The following is a 16673-nucleotide window of genomic DNA, read 5'->3' as shown; positions in this document are numbered from 1 at the left end:
TGCACCTGAACTAAAACAAACATTGGCTATTTGAGGAAGGTTAATGCTGTTCAGCTATAGCTGGGCAAAATTCTAGCCTTTGTCACTGTTTTCATGAACAACTCTTTTTTTTTCTTCAAAAAAAGAAAAAGAAAAAAAGGAAGGTCTGCACTCTAATTTAGACTAAGTCTATGAGCGAAGTAGGAAAAAATAACATCCGGTCCCAGGAAGCCACGGGCTAGGAGCGAACTTCGAGAGGCTTAAAAAAGGGGGCGTAGAGTAGCAGAGAGCATGCGCAGTGAGTCTTGGCGGGTAGAGGGGGAGTTCGGTGTTCTTTTGTTTGGCGGAGACAGGTCGAACGCGGGAGGCTGTTTGCCGAAGAGTTGCTCTCTTGCTTCAAGACGAGACTTTCTTTCCCCGACTGTAGTCGCGGCTCTACTGCCTCTCCGTGCTTTTTATCTTTACATTTCCATTCGTGGGTTCTTTGTGGGGCTGACCAAGGTAAAGAGAGGAGAAGGGAACAAAGTGGAGGGCGCCCAGATGTCGCGCGCGCGTGTTACGAGGGCGAAGCAGCCATATTGGGGGTGGGCTGAGGAGGTTTTTAAGAGGGGTTCTGGAACTCGAGATCTTGTAAGATTCGGAAGGGTCAGCCGGGGGAAGGAGAAAAAGAAACGAAATGTATACTGGGAATTATGAGTGGGCTGATGTTAAACCTAATTTGGCCTTAAGTTGCGGTGGTGGGGCAAAGAACAGATACGCGACGGAGTATGGAGGGGACTTTCCGTGAAGTGGTGAAGGCAGATGGGCTATGTATGCTACTGTATTGAGACACGGAATGCACCGTAAAATAGAGCAAGGTGGGGGAAGTGCTGTACGGATTACCATATTGGGAAGGTGCTTTTCAGAAAACAAACCTTGAGTCTATAACTGGGAATGCTAAAATATGTATGCTTCATATCGGTGAAAGGAAGTGTTAATTAGGTAGAGGGGGTGAGGAATGGGGAAAATTAGATAATTTGATGAAGTAGCCAATGATAATTCTGGATTTCAAATAGATGTACACATTGTGTGTGTGTGTGGGGGGGGGAAATCCAGTCTTTCTGACTGAGAAAGCTGCTCCAGAAGAAATTTAAGGGGTTCTTGTTGGCTTTTTTTAATGGAGAGAAACACAAGCAGGAATGGAGTAGATTTGTATGTTCAGGAACCAAGTAGGAAAACACCCCCCCCATCTACAGGGGATTAATACGGTGTTTAATTTCATTTTTCTGTAGATAATATGTACACTATTTGGTGAGTAGACTTTTTGGTTAAGTTAAACTATTAGGACATACAGTTCTCACTGCAGTTACTCATGAAAATGAATTTTGGGTGGGGGAATTGGTTTATTGGTCTCTAATTTAGTGTGGATTAAATTAGCCAATTTTTAGTTGGGTACCAAGAAGGTTGATTTGATTATGTTAGAGGAATGGCATAGAAGATAATAGTATAATAGTATAATTAGCTCAACCCTGACAAGACTGAGTGGCTGTGTGTGCCGGCGTCTCTGGAAATTCAGAATATTCCACCGTTAATTACGGGGGGGAGATATTACCCCCCCCGTAGATAGGGCTCGTAACTTGGGTGTCCTAGATTCACAGCTCTCCTTGGATGATCATATAGGAGCTGTGACTAGGGGGGCCTTCGCTCAGGTTCGCCTGGTGCATCAGTTGCGGCCCTATCTAGACCCGGATGCCTTGCGCACAGTCACTCATGCACTCATGACCTCCCGTTTGGACTACTGCAATGCTCTCTACATGGGGCTGCCCTTGAGGACTACTCGGAGGCTCCAGCTGGTGCAGAATGCAGCCGCACGAGTGGTGGTGGGAGTTTCCCGATACTCCCATGTAACACCTCTACTCCGTGAGCTGCATTGGCTTCCAGTTGTCCTCTGGGTAAGATTCAAGGTGCTGGTTATGACCTATAAAGCCCTAAATGGCATGGGTCCGGGTTACTTACGGGAACATCTGCTGCCGGCATCAACTTCCCTTCGTCCAGTGCGCTCCCACAGAGAGGGCCTCCTTAGAGTGCCGTCGGTGAAAGAGTGTCGACTGGCGGCCCCCAGGGGGAGGGCATTCTCTGTGGGTGCGCCAGACCTGTGGAACCGTTTACCGGTGGAGCTCCGGACGGCTCCCGACCTTCGCTCCTTCCGACGTGACCTAAAAACATATTTATTTGAACAAGCCGGCCTGGTCTGATGGGTTTAGGGGTATTTTAACGTTTTGTAATTTATTAAACTGGGCTATTGTATTTAATATTTTTTAATTTTTATATATTGTATTTTATTGTATTGCCCTGTACACCGCCCTGAGTCCTTCGGGAGAAGGGCGGTATAAAAATAAAATAAAATAAAATAAATAAATAAATAATATAGTAGAAATGTCCAAAAAGCCTGCATAACCCCAGACATTCCCAGAAGCTATGCTGGTAGTGAAAAGAATCTGTTCAATTAATACATGATGTGATCTGGAGCATAGTCAAGCCAGCCAACCATTGCTGGTTAGCAAGAAGTCAGTAGATCTGTAAAGAATTGGTTAAAAGAGCCTCTAGATTTATGCCTTTAAAAAGTTGATGTGAGTATATTTGTTATGGTGAAATATTAAAATATCTTTATGGAGCTACACTTAGGATGTATTAAGTATTTGATGGGTTATGTTGGTAAATAGTAACTTGTGCTATTTTGGTTACATTTTTATCTGCAGCTTGGGTTTTGCCATACTTTAACATCAGTACAGCTAGATCAGGCAGGGATGTACTGTATTAACTGATTTAAGGTAACCTGTAATATTTATACCTAAGGATTTGAGCCTAGGTTTCCCTAGTTCAGGTTTAATACTCTATCCTTTTACCATACTGATGTATGTTTAATGTACCTAGGTATGCAGAGCCAGAGTTAAACAGACACTGGCAGAGATGCTGATAAGAGCAGTATCTGCAACACTGCTCAATTGTTTAGGAGCCCTTCAATGAACACTCATTTTGCTGCTCCTGATAGTAAGTACTTGCTCCTGGGATGTATTTTCAGTACTAATTCATATTCACAAGGTAGTTTACAGTAGTATTTATTTGTATCCTGCCTTTATTTTTTTTACAAATAACTCAATGTAGCAAACATATCCAATTTTCTCCTATTCCTCCTATTTTCTCCACAACAACCCTGTGAGGTGAGTTGGGCTGAGAGTGACTGGTCCAATGTCACCAACTGACTTTGACTATTAAGACAGAACTAGAAGTCATGGTCTCCCACTTTCTAGCCTGGTGCCTTAACCACTAGACCAAGGGTCGGCAAAGAGCCACTTGGACCCGTTTCCCACAGAAAAGAAAAAACTGGGAGCCGCAAAACTCACGTGCATGAGCGGGGAAGCTTGATTGAAGAGTTTAATTAAAAAGAAATAGAGGCTGCTGTGCATGAGTTCTCTCTCTCTCTCTCTCTCTCTCTCTCTCTCTCTCTCTCTCTCTCTCTCTCGTCAAGCAATAACATTCGATGTCGGAAACTTGACACTCCTTCTCCCCCCCTCTCTCCCCCCCTCTCTCCCCCCTCCCTCTCTCCGATCTTCTCACCTGGCAAGCTGGCTTCACTCTGTTCTCCGACAAGCCGACACACACTCTTATAGGGCTGGTTCTCCTGCCCTTGGTCTGCCAGTCCTCTTCCCCCCCCCCTCCCTCCCTCCCTCTCTCTCTCTCTGTGTGTGTGTGTGTGTGTGTGTGTGTGTGTGTGTGTGAGAGAGAGAGAGAGAGAGAGAGAGAGAAGCTGCTTTCTGCTGCTTCCTGCAGAGACACAGCAAAGGCAGGAGCCCAACCCAATAAGCTTGTCAGCTTTTCGGAGAACAGCGTGAGGCCACTCTCTTCTTTACACACGCGTGCGTGCGTACACGTACACACACACAGAGAGAGAGAGAGAGAGAGAGAAAGAAAGAAGGGAAGCACAAGTGCCTCTTGTTTCTCTCTGCAATTGGCGGAGGACAACTGGGAGCCACAGGAGAAGGCTGAAAGAGCTGCATGCGGCTCCAGAGTCATGGGTTGCCGACCCGTGCACTAGACCAAACTCATAAACCATGAAATACTAAAATGCAAACAGTATAAACCAGGGGTCTTCAGACGTGGCCCTTTTATGACTTGTGGACTTCAACTCCCAGAATTCCTCAGCCAGCATGCTTTGCTGAGGAATTCTGTGAGTTGAAGTCCACAAGTCATAAAAGGGCCAGGTTTGAAGACCCCTGGTATAAACAGTATAAATTTGAATATAGTGTGGTGCAGTGGTTAGAGAGTTGGACTAGAACCAAAGAGACCCAGGTTCAAGTTTATACTCGGCCAAGGATGTTCATTGGGTAACTTTGGAGTGAGAGTTGCTAACCTTGTCAGGATGTGAAAGTAAAAATGGGACACTTATGTGCATCAATTTGAACTATCAAAGAAAAAGTGAGATTCACATTCCAGATACATAAGAATTCTATAAATGCCTCACTTTGATGTCTTTCAGTCTGCAGAAGTTTAGTCCAACTCACTAGTTGCGCCTGTAGCGAATCATTTCTTTTGTATTGGTTGATAAAAAACTTTTTTTCTCTTAAAATAACCAGGTTTCAAATGAAAACGTAGGTTAATGCACAGTGTATTAGAACAGAGCTTACATCCTTATAAAAGATTACTTTTCTATGTAAAGAACATGTAAGGAAAACATGTTGCTTATCCAGTGAAATTGTTTATGGCTTGATAGTATGGACCAAGAACCAGTAAGCTATCAGTAATAAGATATGGAGAATTTAATGTATGTTATGCTTAAGAATTACTAATTGAACATGACTTAGTTATATTAATTGTAAGTATTATGCCCAACCCTCTTCACTTTTCTCCTTATCTGTCCAGATACTATAATCAGGCCCAGATATGTCTGACTGTTTTTGGTGAGAGTGGAATTTGTAGGATAGTAATTAAGTAAAAATATGTTTGCCTTGAGTATCTAATGCAGACATGTCAAACACAAGACCTGGGGACTGGATCTGGCCCGCGAAGTGGTTTCATGTGGCCTGTGAAGCCATCCTGGAAACAGTGAGGGAATGGCCCCCGCTGCCTTGGCCCTGGCCCAGGCCGGCCAGGAGCCAATGTACAATTTTGTGGTGGTCATCTATGCTGAAATACATTCAGTCTTAACTCCACAAGGCCATCTGGAAACTGGGACCGGTCCCTGCTGCGTCGGCACTGCCCCCTGAGTGTACGCCTTTGTGGGGAATGAAGAAATGCACCATCACCTGGAAGTGGCCAGCACATGGCCCTGCCTCCTTCAGGCAGACTAGGGGATGGGCAGCGTTGCACTTCTCTTCAGATTCTTGCCACCCGGCTCAGCCTCTCGACGCTGTGAGGAGAGCGCCCCACTGCCTGGCTCAGCCTCTTGGTGCTGTGAGAGAGCGCCCCGCTGCCTGCTGAAACCAGGCAGGCTGGGGGCTGGGCGGCATTGAGCTTTGCACCACCTGGCTCAGCCTCTCGGCGCTGTGAGGGGAGCACCCCACTGCCTGCTGAAACTGGGCAGGCTGGGAGCTGGGTGGCATCGTGCTTCTCTTTGGATTCGCACCGCCTGGCTCAGCCTCTTGGCATTGTGAGGAGAGCGCCTCGCTGCCTGCCAAAACTGGGCAGGCTAGGGGCTGGGCAGCATTGCGCAGGTAACATCGACTCTCACGCTGCTCATGGCATCCCCTCCCCCAGAGCCCACCAAGCCGGATATGTGAAGTAGGCGAGGGCCATGTGCTGGCCACTTCCAGGTGATGGTGCATTTCTTCATTCCTCACGAAGGATGACACTTCCCCAGCTGCGTTTCTTGCCTGTTTTTCTCCCTCCCTCATCTCAAATATTTTCCCACCACTCTGTTCTTAGGAAGGAAGGAAGGAGAGGGAAGGTCTGAGGGAAGTCCTACCTTAGTCCTGCCCTGCTGCCCTTTAACCATCCCCTTGGCCCCTCCTCCTGGCCTATCCTAGGTATCCCATCCTATTGCTAAGGAATCTTTGGATACAAAGCCAGGTCTGCTCACATGGAGAGGGAGTGGGCCTCCCTCTTGACTTTGCCCTCGTACCCATCATGAGCAACCTGGCTAAGGAGAGCAAGCACAGCAGCTGGGCGCCTCCTTGGGGAAGTGGGGCTGGGCTTAGTGCCGCAGGTGCTTGAGGGCGTGCTCCTCACAGCGCCGAGAGGCTGAGCCAGGCGGCGCAAAGCTCAATGCCGCCTGGCCCCCAGCCTGCCTGGTTTCAGCAGGCAGCGGGGTGCTCTCTCACAGCACCAAGAGGCTGAGCCAGGCAGTGTAAATCCAAAAAGAAGTGTGATGCCGCACAGCCCCCAGCCTGTCCAGTTTCAGCAGCCAGTGGGGTGCTCTCCTCACAGCGCCGAGAGGCTGAGCTGGGTTGCACGAATCTGAAGAGAAGCACAACGCTGCCCAGCCCCTAGCCTGCCCGAAGTAGGCAGGGCCATATGCTGGCCACTTCCAGGTGATGGTGCATTTCTTCACTCCCCACAAAGGGTGATACCTCTCCAGCGTACACCCAGGAAGCAGTGCCGATGCAGCAGGGGCCGGTCCCTCACTGTTTCCAGGATGGCTTTGCGGGCCACATGAAACCACTCCGCGGGCCGGATCTGGGCCCCTGGCCTTCTGTTTGACATGTCTGGTATTTGAAAGAGGGAGATCAACTGCTTGCCTGCTATTCCTTTTATTTTAGTTAAGAAGCTACAGGTAGTCCTTGACTTAGGACCACAATTGAGCCCAAAATTTCTGTTGCTAAGCGAGACAGTTGTGAATTTTGCCCCATTTTATGACCTTTCTTGCTACAGTTGTTAAGTGAATCACTGCAGGTGTTATTAGACAGCTATTAAGTGAATCTGGCTTCCCCATTGACTTTGCTTGTCAGAAGGTCACAAAAAGTTATCACATGACCCCAGGGCACTGCAACTGTCATAAATACGAGTTAGTTGCCAAGCGTCTGAATTTTGATCACATGAACATGGGGATGCTGCAACAGTTGTGTGAAAAACGGTCATAAGTCACTTTTTTCAGTCCCGTTGTAACTTTGAACGGTCACTAAATGAACTGGGGACTACCTGTATATCTTTTTTCCCCAATAACTTCATTGCTTTCTAGAATATCCATCTCATAATGGTTTTTGGACTATTTTGAGTTTATATATTTTGGCAATATAGAAGACTATTAAGCTATATAAAATTGTATGCTTCCCTTTCCTGTTTGAAGGTGATATGCATATGCTGGAAATAGAAATTTTGAAACAGCCTTGCTGTGGTCTTTTAATTCAAGGAAATTCAGATGCTTATGAGGTAAATCCATATGTAAGTACTGTAGAACAGGGATTTTCAACCTTTTTGTCTATTGTACCACTTTTAGGATATGGCAACATCCGAGTACCACCAGTCACCTAGCAAGGTGTCAAAAACTTGATGACGAAAAAAAAACAGGAAAAAAGTGATGAAGTACAGGTAGTCCTCGACTTACAACAGTTTGCTTAGTGACTGTTCGAAGTTACAATGGCACTGATAAAAGTGCCCCCCAAGCCACAGCTGAGCAAGAAACCTGCCCGCCTGCCCGGTGGCGCTCTTCCTCCTGTCCAAGGTTTTCATTGTTGTGAGCATTTTTGTTGAGGATTGACAGCGAGGGTGGGTTGGTGGGTGTTTGGTTTTTATTCCCCGTCTGCTGGGTGGTTGCAGCAGGTTTTGGTCACTTCACATGACCCTGGGAGACTGACCGTCATAAATATGAATCAGTTGCCAAGCATCTGAATGTAAACCACAAGACCCTGGAGATGCTGCAATATTCCAGCTCATTGGCGCTTCTTCTAGGCTCAGAAGTGTCAGGATCAGCGCCGAGCTCCAGCTGGAGCCTGGTGCTGATCCTTGCGCTTCCGCTGAGCCCTGTTGTCAACCTATTGTTCAACCACATATATAGAACCTATTGGAGTTTTTTGAGAGTAGCAGAAGAGAATGCAATGGTTAATATTTCTTGCTTTGAGAATAAAGATTCACTCTGAAGAATTTCAAGTTGAAACAATGCTCTGTTTCCTGCGGGTTTTCTGGTTTTGGAGGAAAATTTAAGTTGCATAAAACTTGCTATAGTCAACAATCAGGGTGGATTTGATTTAAATCAAGTCGATTTAAATCAATTTTTTTATTGAAAAGTTTTACAATACATTTTAAGCATAAACTCCTTCCCTCCCCCTCCCCCCAGCTTACCCTCCCTCCCCCCCCCCCCCCCGACTTCCCAGAGCTGAATACAGGGTATTGCCTCTAACAAGCTTGAGCTAAAATATGCTAACCATCTATAATTACACTTTAAATCCTATCACACTTTAACTCCACTTAAACATAACTAAATAATAATACATCTTATAATTCTAATACTCATTCATGTGCTAAATGAAATTTTTTAGTCCCATATTTATTCTGAATATAATCGATCCATGTTCTCCATTCCGAAATATATCTCTGTTGCGATTGTTCTTTCAAATATGCTGAAATTTTTGCCATTTCTGCCAAGTTTGAAACTTTTAAAGTCCACTCTTCTATAGTAGGCAGTTCCTCCTTCTTCCAGTATTGCGAAACCAAAAGTCTTGCTGCCATTATTAAATTCAACATCAATTTAGTTTCTATAACAGTACAATCTGTAATAATACCCAACAAAAATAACTGGAGAAAACCTTACCTTTTTCTTAAATATCTTCTGCATATTCCACCAAATTTTAATCCAAAAAGCTTTAACTTTTTTACAAGTCCACCATATATGGTAATACGTTGCATCCTCACAACCACACCTCCAACATTTAGGCTGATAATTTGGATACATACATGCTAATTTTTTAGGATCTAAATGCCATCTGTAAAACATTTTATAAAAATTCTCTCTTAAATTTTGTGCCTGAGTAAATTTTACATTCCTGACCCAAATTTTTTCCCAGGTATTCATCGTTATTGGCTCCTGAATATTCTGGGCCCATTTTATCATACAATCTTTAACAAGTTGCATTTCTGAGTCTTATTTCTATCAATGCATTATATATCCTTATATGCGCTTGACTTTGATCTCTAATTTGTTTTACCAAATTTTCATCTGTTGTCAAAATACCAATTTTCTGATCTTCTTTCCATCTAGCTTGTATCTGGCCCTACTGAAACCAAGTTTGTACTATTTTCCCTTTTAAAATATTAAATGGCTTTAATTGCCATACATTCCTTTCCAATCTAAGAATATCTTTATATGTAGTCACATCATGTTTAAATCCCAAACTTATATTTTCTATCGCATGTTTAGGTATTGCCCAAAGTGGTATTTTATAATTTAACTTATATCGATATTTTTTCCAAACTCGCAACAGGGCGTACCTTAATATATGTGTCTTAAAAACATTGTCCACCTTTTTATCATACAATAAATATGCATGCCAGCCATATAATAAGTCACATCCCTCAATATTCAATAATCTTCCTTCTGTTAAATTAAACCAATTGCTAATTGACGATAAAGCCGCAGCCTCATAATATAATTTAAAATTGGGCATTTTAAGACCACCTCTTTCACGTATATCTTGCATTATCTTAAGTTTTACTCTCGGTCTTTTCCCTGCCCAAATAAATTTATTAATACCTTTCTGCCATTCTTCCAAATTTGAATCTTTTTTAAGTATAGGTATCATTTGAAACAAAAATAAAAATTTTGGTAAAACATTCATTTTCACTGCTGCAATTCTTCCCAATAAAGACAATTGTAATTTTCTCCAACTATCTTAACTCTTTTTGTATTTTTAACCATAACAATTCATAATTATTTTTATATAATTTCGCATTTGAAGCTGAAAGATATACCCCCAAATATTTAATCTTTTTAACTATTTCAAATCCTGTTAATTTTTCTAGAACTTCCTTTTGTTCTGCAGTCATATTTTTAGACAATATTTTAGTTTTTTGCCTATTTACCTTAAATCCAGAAACCTGTCCATATTGCATAATTATTTCCATTAAATCTATTACCGATTGAGTCGGTTGACTCAATGTAATAACCAAGTCATCTGCAAACGCTCTCAGTCTATAGTCTTGATCTTTAATTTTAACTCCCTTTATTTTATTTGAGTCACGTATCTTAATATTTCCAATGTTAAGACAAACAGCAATGGTGACCACGGACATCCCTGTCTTGTACCCTTTTAAATTTTGCAAGATTCTGTTAAACTACCATTAATTATTATTTGAGCTGTTTGTTTCTGATATATTGCCCTAATAGGTTGTAAAAACTTATCACCAAACTCCATCCTCTCTAAGACTTTAAATAAAAACTGCCAATTCAATTGATCGAACGCCTTTTCAGCGTCGAAAAAAATCAGCGCTGCAGGGACTTGATTATTTCTTTCCAAATATTCTAATACGTTTACAATATGTCTCACATTATTTTCCATTTGTCTACCACTTATAAATCCTGTTTGATCACTATAAATCATTTGCTGCATAACCTTCATTAATCTATTTGCTAAAATCTTTGCAAATATCTTATAATCAGTATTTAAAAGCGATATAGGTCTGTAATTTTTAGATTGGGTAAGATCTTGATCTTCCTTTGGAATCAATGTTATGAATTCTGTTTTCCACAATGGAGGCACTTCTCCAGATTGAATTGTTCTAAATAATTCTTTTAAAGGTTCCACCAACTCTAATTGTAAATTTTTATAATAAATGGCTGTCAAACCATCTGTTCCAGGTGCCTTACCCACTTTTAATTGTTTAATTGCTAAAATAATTTCTTCAGCAGTTATCAGTTGGTTCATCCCTTCCCTTTGCTCTTGTGTGAGTATAGGAATATTCACTTCTTGTAAATACCTATCTATATCTAAACCTTGAGTTATGTCCCTAGCATATAATTTAGAATAAAATTCAACAAAAGCCTTTTTAATAAGATTTTGCTGAAACACCTCTTTACTCTTATATTCTATCTTATCTATATTACGTGATTTTTGTTTTTTCCTTAACAGATAAGCTAACCATCTACCTGGCTTATTAGCATTGTAAAAAGTATTATGTTTGACATATCGTAAATTAGTTGCCATTTGATCTGCCATCAACATGTCAAACTGCCCTCTTAACAAATTGATTGCTTCTTTCAGCCTCTTATTAGATGGGTTCAAAATAAAAGCCTTCTCTTTCATCTTTATTTCCTCCTCTAATTCTTTACGCTTATATTCCAATCTACGTCTATATTTATTATTCAAATATATTAACACTCCTCTCATATAAGCTTTACTTGCATCCCAAACCATTTCAATGGCTGTACCCTTATGCATATTTATAATAAAAAATTCTTTCATTTGTTTTTTACATTCTTCCACATTTTCTTCATATCTAAATAAATTTTCATTTAACCTCCAAGATCTCCTATCTCCCTTCCCCTTGTCCAATTCCATCCATACTGGACTGTGATCTGATAAAGTTCTTGGATTAATCTTCTTAACCCTAGAAAAAAATCATTAGTAGTTAATACAAAGTCGATCCTGGAAAAAGATTGTCAACTATCAGAAAAAAAAGTAAAATCCCTTTCTTACCATGTTTCGTTCTCTCCAAACATCTCTCAGTTCCAAATCATCTTTCATATCAAAAAAAGTTTTAGGCAATCTAGCATGATTTGGAGTACTTTTAAAAGGTCCTTTTTTATTTTTTATCTTTCCAAAGTTTGCTGTACATCTTTTACAGTCAACGAGGTGATTTCTTCACCTTGCTGTATGCCTTCCACTTGTGCCTTTCGTGCTCCTTCTTCCTCTCCTCTTTTGAATTCTGGGGGTGGCGATGAACCTGCTTTCACTTTGTTGTTGTTGTTAGTTGCGAAGTCGTGTCCGACCCATCGCGACCCTATGGACAACGTTCCTCCAGGCTTTCCTGTCCTCTACCATCTTCTGGAGTCCATTTAAGCTCACGCCTACTGCTTCAATAACTCCGTCCAGCCACCTCATTCTCTGTCGTCCCTTTCTTCTATTGCCCTCAATCTTTCCCAGCATTAGGCTCTTCTCCAGTGAGTCCTTCCTTCTCATTAGGTGGCCAAAGTATTTGAGTTTTAGCTTCAGGATCTGGCCTTCTAAAGAGCAGTCAGGGTTGATCTCCTCTAGGACTGACCGGTTTGATCGCCTTGCAGTCCAAGGGACTCGCAGGAGTCTTCTCCAGCACCAGAGTTCAAAGGCCTCAATTCTTTGGCACTCAGCCTTTTTTACGGTCCAACTTTCACTGCCATACATTGCAACTGGGAAGACCATAGCCTTGACTATACGCACTTTTGTTGACAGGGTGATGTCTCTGCTTTTTAGTGTGCTGTCTAGATTTGTCATGGCTTTCCTCCCGAGGAGCAAGCGTCTTTTAATTTCTTGGCTACAGTCCCCATCTGCAGTGATCTTGGATCTTGCTTTCACTACATTACAATAAAAATTTCGTGCCTTCAGAACTGTATTAAGAGAATATCTTGTACCTGCATAATTCACCACTATCCCAGTTGGTATCTCCCATCTAAACTGGATCTGTCGTTTTTTTAATTCATCTGTCAGGAAAACAAACTCTTTCCTTTTCCTTAAAATTCTTGGTGGGATTTCTTTCAAAATTAAAACCTCTTGATCAGCCACTTTAAATCTGTTATTATAAAAGGCTTGAATAATCGCATTTCTGATCATTCTCTTTGTAAAATAAATAACCACATCTCTTGGTAATTTTCTTTGCCTAGCAATCCAGGAATTGACACGAAATTTTTTGTCTCTTTCCAATATAAAATCTTCAGCTTGCCAGCCCAAAATAGGCACACAAGCTTTTGCCAACATCTCTTCCAAATTTTCTTGTGGATTTTCTTTCAAACCTCTTATCCTCAAGGCAAACTCCATGTCTCTATATTGTATCATTACCACCTCATCATCAATTTTATCCATTTTATTCTTAGCTTCACACATTTTAGCCTCCAATATCAAATCATTTTGCTTAACTTCTTCCACGCGTTCATCCAGACTCTCAATACAAACTGTCAGTCCCTGAAATGCCAGCAAGATATCCTCTCGTATTTCCTTATTTTTCTCATTAATAAGCTTTGCCATTTGCTCAGATATTTGCTCAGATTGAAGTTTTAAAGCATCTTTTAAATCTTTTACTGTTAATGTGGGTGTAGGTGCTGCGGGGGATGGCATCAATGTCTGAAGTCCAGATTGTTGAACTGGTGATGCCCCTGCACTTTTAGAAACAGCTAATCTAGGTGGTTTGGAAGCCATTTTAACACCCAATTAACTTTCTAACTTTCACTTTTCTGCCCAAATTGCAACTTTGTTACTTTACTGTTAAATATCCAAATCTTTTCAATCTCTTTTAAGCCAATTTCAAATGTTTTAAACAGAGTCTTTCACAACTTTAAAAATCCACTTTCTGTCTTGCTCCTTGATCTTTTATATTATTTTCCTTATTCTTTTGTTCTTCCCACTTCCTCCAAAAAATTTATTCCAGCGCCATCTTCCTCCCCTTCTTTTAAGTTAAACCGGAGTTAAAGATCAAATACTTGCTATTTGAATATTCTCCTGCTCAGCTCTGCCTGCGTCCAAGTAATCCAAAGTACAATATTGAGTGCAGGGATGGTTACAGCGTCCTGCTCTGTTTTAAAGCCTTAAAACAGGAGCCCTGAGTCCGGAGTTAATTCAGGCTCGGAGGGAGCTTTCACCCTTCGACTCCCAGATTAATTCTGGGGGTCTAGGGGAGCTCTACCTCTACCTGAATGCTCACCCCCCCTCTTCTCCCGAGGGGAGGATTCCCAAACCGCGAAACAGCTGATAGTCACTGTTTTCGCGATTCGAACGGAACAACGGGGCTGACGGTCAGAAATGACCGCCATCGACGGAGCCTTGCCACCCAGAAGTTCGATTTAAATCAATTTAAATCATGATTTAAATCACTAGTAAAAAGGCTTGATTTAAATCGGCTCAATTAAAATCATAATTTTTAAAGAGCAACTGTCATCTCTGTCCCACAGCGGCTCCTCTATCCCGCTGTTGACTCATCGACAGTCCCATTCACTTTAATGGGACGGCTGGTGACGCGGCAGTGACACAACAAGGTGAGGGACGTGATGGGCAGCAGGTGAGTGGATGCCCGCTAACAGGCGCTGCCATGAGGGATCTGAAATGACAGGTGCTCTTTAAATGTAAGGACTCATTCTTGCTGGTAGTTAGAATCTTTATTATTATTTGCAAACAAAAGGTTTCCTATTTAGAATAATAAGCTGTCAGGTTAGTAAAACAGTGGTATCAGAACCGATTTTAGGTTAATAGGTTAATCACACATAGTTGGAGAACTACTCATTCTTTTATTTAATCAAAAGAACATATTACATATTCTTGTATTTGCTTAAACATCAATGTTTAGTAACAAGTGCATAAACAAAATATCTTTGAAAAAACAAAAGAACTTAAACTGAATATATCAGCTGGGTCCACATTAAAAAAACCTTCAAACACGGTCTTCTGCAGCTCACTCATTTTCGTCTTCGTTCTCTTGTTTGTTCATGATCTGGAAAAGAAAAACAATCTTTCTTGCTTTATCAGGCCCCAGACGATTTCTCAGTTTAGAGTGAACAAGTCCAAAGGAAGAGAATATTCTTTCAACTCCAGCAAAAGAGGCCACTGCGGTTAAAAGTGAAATCATTACTTCAACGATTTCTGAATCCAAGTAATTAAGTGACTTGGTGAAACTTTCTTTAAAACTGCTGCTAAGCTTGTAAGCCGCCCTGAGTCTTCAGAGAAGGGCGGGATATAAATGGAATAAAATAAATAAAATAAATAAAATAAAACCTCATCAGCAAACAAATACTTCTTGAATGGTTCCCTCTTAGCTGTGAAGTTCATTATAGTTAGCACTAGAGATGGATGATTGCTGGATACCCATGTCATGGCTAACTCCTCTTCTTCAGCACTTAAACTTTGACCCTGGTACCGGATATTGACAATGTTTGTAAGAAAATGAGCTGGAGACAGTGCTTGTCCCATTTGCTCTTAAGCCCAATGTTGAAGATTTTGTCTGTGATAGTGCCATCTATTTTTTCTCGATTTTGCTCACAGTCATCAGAATAGGCCAGTTTTTTATATACAGTATTGTTCAAAACAGGCCACTACAGAGTTCCATCTAACATCTTGTGGGAGCGTTAGCTTGGTTCCACCCATTATTTTCAGAGCTGATGCTGCAAAGTGATTGTTAAGGAAGTATTTAGCATTTTCAACAACATTACTCTTTATTTCTGGGACACAGAAATCTTTGGCTAGGAGGTGCATCAAATGAGCACTACAACCATATGTTATTAGCTTGGTAGTTTCTTCATGTTCTAAATTTCTTTTCATTTTGGACACATTTGCGGCATTGTCTATGACCAAACTGCGTACTTGACATTTGATTTTTTTTCCACATGTTACGATAACTTTTGCTGCTACTTCTTCTAAGCATGCTGCTGTGTGTGCATTTCCTGAATTATCAATTATTTCTGCGAGGAATACATTCCGTTCTTCTGTTGTTATACAAGCACATACAATAGGATCATTGTGAACATTACTCCACCCATCAAGAGTTAGGTTAACAATTTTACCTTCTGGACTTGTTGCACATTGCATAATTTCTTCATCATATACTTTATCCAGTAGTATAACATCTAATTTACTTGTTGGACTGAATCCTAGTTTCAGTGACTGAATCGTATTAACGAAGTGTGGGTTTTCAAGCAGACGGAAAGAAGAGTTTGTTGCATAAACAAACTGAGCATTTTTTTCATCAATTAACTTTCTAATCATCTGTTTTTTATCGCAAACTTATCTATGGTGGCCGTTCCAGATGGTTTCTTTCTTTTAGGTGATATATTGTGGATATGTGTAAACGATGTGACTGATGCACTGTCCTGGAGATATAACTCTGAAACTGTAGAATAAGAGGGTGATTTAGAAAGTGGATAGTTTCCAGAATCTTTTATGTTGGTGGTGGTTTCACCTAAACAAAAAAGTCAGTGCTGTTATTTTATTATTTAAACCATGTATGCTTATTGTGAATTTCTCATTGTATTCACATACAGTACAGCCTAAAATGGAATATTTGCATATTTCAACTCATTTCTTTTTTTGGCAACTGTATAAAAATGTAGTGCCATGCAGTAACAATAGCAGACATATATTATTGATTTAGCATAACAATACCTCATTGCAATCTAAAAAATATGGTGAAATAAAAACAGTTTATCAACCTTGTTTGGAACGTGGCTCAAGATCCAAAACAAAACAAACTCACTTAGAATTCCAGCAACAAAGTTTTATTTCAAAAGAAGCATTTGCAAAGGCTTGGTGGACTGAAACCCACACAGGAGTTCAGCCACAACTTACAGAGCTGTTTGACACAATTTATATCCTATCCCCGACGCAGATCCCCCTCCCCTATCACACTCAGCACCCCTTCCCTAATCATCCGATAAAATTTCCGGACCGCCTAAAACCACTGTCCCTCCCATGTTCCAGAAAGCCCCTTTGTCCATTTCCTATCTTTCACCATCTAATTTTCTGTTACCACAGTCCATCTCCTATGTTGTTTCGATATTTCCTCTTACAATTTGTAAGTTCTGCTTTTTGTATTTGTACTTGTCAATACTTAGA

General features: G+C 41.1%; 1 protein-coding gene across 4 annotated transcripts in view; it reads left to right on the top strand.

Annotated features, from left to right (window-relative positions):
* The first annotated feature begins 327 nt into the window (after nt 1-327).
* The window catches only part of LOC308676552 (chromobox protein homolog 1-like), a 74126-nt gene continuing 57780 nt past the window's right edge, over nt 328-16673 (top strand). For 2 of the 4 annotated variants that reach the window (XM_081342405.1, XM_081342399.1), the window contains exons 1-3: nt 328-480; nt 2893-3009; nt 7391-7482. The gene's annotated coding sequence lies outside the window, so the exon portion shown is untranslated. The remainder of the gene's footprint in view (nt 481-2892; nt 3010-7390; nt 7483-16673) is intronic. The other 2 variants (XM_081342400.1, XM_081342403.1) reach the window with 2 other exon arrangements.

This window comes from Vipera berus (genome assembly GCF_964194415.1).
Source record: "Vipera berus genome assembly, chromosome: W".
NCBI classification, from domain to species: Eukaryota; Metazoa; Chordata; class Lepidosauria; order Squamata; family Viperidae; genus Vipera; species Vipera berus.
Note: the sequence above shows the minus strand (reverse complement) of the source record. Positions and strands in the feature narration are given on the sequence as shown.